The sequence below is a fragment of the Phoca vitulina genome, unplaced genomic scaffold (assembly GCF_004348235.1).
Source record: "Phoca vitulina isolate PV1807 unplaced genomic scaffold, GSC_HSeal_1.0 scaffold2, whole genome shotgun sequence".
Lineage (NCBI taxonomy): Eukaryota > Metazoa > Chordata > Mammalia > Carnivora > Phocidae > Phoca > Phoca vitulina.
The window spans coordinates 83,744,171-83,748,574 of NW_022589705.1; the positions used below are offsets into that span (position 1 = coordinate 83,744,171).

The 4,404-nt window shown below is 50.0% G+C and overlaps 1 pseudogene; it reads right to left on the bottom strand.

Annotated features, from left to right (window-relative positions):
* Positions 1 to 350: 350 nt before the first annotated feature.
* LOC116627251 lies at positions 351 to 521 on the bottom strand (annotated as a pseudogene).
* Positions 522 to 4,404: the final 3,883 nt, after the last annotated feature.

Below are 4,404 nucleotides of genomic sequence, written 5' to 3' on the forward strand. Positions count from 1 at the left end.
TCAGTTCCCGTCGTGATCCCGGGGTCCTGGGATCGAGCCCCGCATCGGGCTCTCTGCTCCGCGGGAAGCCTGCTTCTCTCTCTCCCACTCCCCCTGCTCGTGTTCCCTCTCTCACTGTCTCTCTCTCTGTCAAATAAATAAATAAAATCTTCTAAAAAATTTTTTTTAAATTAAAAAAAAAAGAAAAAGACAGTCAAATGGAGGGTGCCAGGGGCTGTGGGGGAGGGGGGCGGGGACAGAGTTTCAGTTTCACCAGATGAAAAGGTTTGGAGATGGATGGTGGTGAGAGCTGCACACTATGAATGTCTTGAATACCACCAAGCTGTGCACTGAAAAATGGTTAAGACGGTACATCTTATGTTTGTGTATTTTGCCACAATAAAAAAAAAAAAACACGGAAAAAAGGGGCAAAAGAAACCCACTTTCATAATTGGCTTTTTTTTTTTTTAATCTTCACCACAATCTAGAAGGTAGATATACCCACTCTACACTTGATCTTAGCCAAGAGGCCAAGAAGCGGTAGATGTACCCACTCTATCGGAAGGAAAGTTGAGGTCAGAAGAGTGAAAATTCACCAGGGAATCGGGGACAGCCTGGTCTGGGACCAGCTTTGTCAGGCTCGAAAGCCCATGCTGTTGTCCTGCCTGTACCCAGCGCCTTGAACCTGGAGGATGGAGAGCATCATTAGGAGAAGAGGGCCATGCGTGTGTGTGCGCACGCGTGCACGCACGTGCATGTAGAGGGTAGCAGACAAAGAGCCTGAACAGAGGCCTAAGGCAGGACTGGTTCCAGAACTTCAGGCACAGCTGAGTGAAGTGAGTGGAGGTGAATAGCTGGGGTGAGGTCAACTGTGGCATGCAGAGAAGCCTGGCCTGGAACCTTCCTCCCTGCCCCAACTTCCCAGATGAGGAAACTGAGGGCCTGTGTCTTACCCAGGTCTCCACAATGCAGTGGGTAAGTGATCGGGAGGGCGGAGGAAAGAAAGAAGGAGGACCCAGGTTGGGCAGCAGCAGGCACCCCCAACTGCACTCCCCCAGGCCCACACTCCCACCCCCACCCCCAGGCTTGGCCTGGTCTCCTGCCCTACAGGTGGGAGTGACTCAGGCTGGGGGCCTGCTCTGGCGGCCCTGGCCCCTGGACCACAACGGAGCTCTGGGCCTCTCAGCTGTGATGTCAGTGGGCCCTTCCTTCCTCCCACATCTGCTTGAAAGGTCACCTATTTTAAACTCTGTCTCACCCCACCCTGTCCCTTCCCCCAAAAGAGGATGACTTTTTCTAACCTATGTCAACCGTTCAGTTCAATATCCGAACAGCTTTCTGTTCTGGTGCCCATCATCAGGGCCTCCACCGCCAGAAAACCCAGCCCCCGCAGATTCCCCGGGTTGCAGAAGCCCACCCTACCCGCTTTTAATTTAATAAACAATTTCCTGCGTATCTGCTGTATGCCAAGCACTGTCCTAGGCCCCCAGAGATAGATCTCCGCATCCCGAGCTTACATTCTAATAGAGGCAAACAGACAACAAATAAAGAAGTCAACAAATATAGTAACAAGATAATTTCTAAATGTGACCAGTGCTGTAAAGAAAACAAAACAGGCAAGAAGATGGTAACTGAATGGCTACTCTGCCCCGAGGGGTCAAGGAAGGCTTCTCTGAGGAGGTGACAAAGATCTAAGGGAGAGCATCCCAAGGAGATGGAAGAGCAGGTGCAAAGGCCTTAAGGTGAGAATGGACAGGAATGTTAAGAGTTTTCCAGGTGGGGTCCCCCAACTAGCAGCATCACCTGGAAATTAGTTAAAAATGTAAATTCTGGAGCCCCTGGCTGGCTCAGTCAGAAGAGCATGTGTCTCTTGATCTCTGGGTTGTGAGTTCAAGCCCCAGGTTGGGTGTAGAGATTACTTAAGAATAAACAAGCAAACAAATAAAATACAAATTCTTGGGACCCACCCCCAGATCTACTAGACCCTTCTGGGGGTAGAAGCCAGCCAGCAAGCTGGGTTTTTAACAAATCTTCCAGGTGATTCTGATGCACCTTCAACTTTGAAGGTCACTGTGGTAGAGCTCAGGAAGAAAGCCGTGTGTGGCTGGAGGGTGGTGTGGGGGAGAGGGCGAGCCACAGACCCTCAGCCTCATCCTTGCCCGTCCTGTTCACTGCCTTGCCTCCCTTCCCGGCCCACTCTAGGCAAAGCTGAAAGCCCTTCCAAGGCTCCTCATTGCCCTCTGGGGTAAATCACACCTCTCAGCTGGGCTTATGAGGCCCCTCAAGATCTGCTCCCACCCTCCTCTCAGCCTCATCCCCTCACCTTTCTCCCTCTCAAATCTTGTGCTCCCAAATAAAACTGTTCTTCCAGACATACTGCTCCCTTTGTTAGTATACTCATTAGAATACTTGTCCTTCACTTCTTCATTTAGCTAGTTTTCACCCAGCCTTCAAAACATAACTCAGGATTCATCTCCTTCAGGAAGCCCTCCCTGATTGCTTAATCAGGCTGAGGGGATCCCCTCTGCTTCCACACCGGCCAGCCTCCATGCTTTCCCATCATTGTGTTCATCACATATCCATTGATCGAGCCCCACATTAGGCTCCCTGCTCAGCGGGGAGTCTGTTTGCCCCTCTACCCCTCCCCTTGCTCATGCTCTCTCTCTCTCTCAAATGAATAAAATTTTTTTTAAAAAGACCTACTCATTGGGGCACCTGGGTGGCTTAGCCGTTAAGCGTCTGCCTTCGGCTCAGGTCATGATCCCAGGGTCCTGGGATCGAGCCCCGCATCAGGCTCCCTGCTCTGCAGGAAGCCTGCTTCTCCCCCTGCCTGCCGCTCCCCCTGCTTGTGCTCTCTCTCTGTCAAATAAATAAATAAAATTAAAAAAAAAAAAAAGACCTACTCATTGCTGCTAGTTTGGGGTCTATTCATTTCTATATTTTCCTGTGCACCGGAAACAAATATAGACTTACAGAAGTTTAAGGTTCATTTTGTATGTGTTTTTTTTTCCACATGTCAGTGGAATCATATGGATAAGTATTGTTCCAAAACTTGTTTTCTTTACTTACCAATGTCTTAGAGGCCATCTGTTCAGAACACGGTGACCTACCTGACTATTTAACTCTTACATAGTATTCCAAAGTATGGATGTACTGTCGTTTTTAGTCATTCCCCAAATGCATTAATCATGTTTCTGGTTTTCTGTATTTTATGATGCTTTGACACCGCGAGATCTTTCCAGTCCTGGAGAAACTGCCCCTCCTAGGGCTGGCAAATTCCTAGAGATCGTAGACAACTTGCTGGAGAACACATCTTTCATATACAAACCAACCAATCCGGATCCCACACCCCCAACCACCTTATCTAAGTCTCACACACTAAGCCAATATTCCCCCTGCCCTACGTCACCCCAGGGCCAGGTACTGGACAACCTGATAGCCCAAAGCCTGCTGACAATAGTCAAGCTCAAACTTGCCCACCCTAGCTCGCGCATTCCTTTCCAAGGAAACCACAACCAAGGTTCTATGCCCTGCTCTCCCCTCACTCCTTCTGCCTCCTCGCTGACCCTGGTGCTTCCCCGCGTGGCCCGGTGTGGTGTGGTGTGCCCGTCCTCTTTGGAATTAGAAGTAATATAACTTCCCCCAATAGCCTTGGCCCCACTGTGTTGGCTCTCACTCACCTCTATGAATTAAGCCCCAGGTACAATCAAAATGCTGAAGGTTTAACATTTAGGATTTCCATTTCTCATGGTTACAGGAAAAGCTGCCCCGATCATCTTTATAGATGCCTCTTTGTGAAGATGTGTGAGTGGAACTGCCAAGTAATAATTAGCTAACTACTCATTGATCTCCATGGCAATGCCCCTCCCAACCCAGTCCCTGCTCCCCTGGCCTTGTCCTTCCCACAGCTATTGAATCCCAGAATGAATGGGACTCAAAACCGCAGCAGTGGCCCCTGGAATGGTGTGGTGAGCACCAAAGATGCCCAAAGATCTTCCCACCACCCGTCCTCCCTGTCCCCTGAACTTCCTTCCATAACCCGGTCAAGAGAGACCTGGTAAGTAGAACATATCAGCCAGAAAGGCAGTGTTTGCTCTGTCATCAGAATCATGTCACATGGACAGAACATGAGGGGCATCCAGGCTGGAGATTTGGGGAGAGGGACATGCCTGGAGAGGACACAGAAGCTCCGTGTGCCTTCTCACATACCTCACCCTGCACATCTCTTCCATCTGGCTGTTCCTGAATCATATCCTTTTATAATAACCAAGTAATCTATTGATAATGCTGACCCTGCCCACTGGCAAGCAATGGGCTTCCTGAAGCTTCGCTGCTGGGTCTCCTGTGGGTGAGGTCGGCCTTGGGGCGTCCCCTCCTCAGCCTACACAGGGCTGCACCATGCTCAGACACACCGGGCCACCAAGC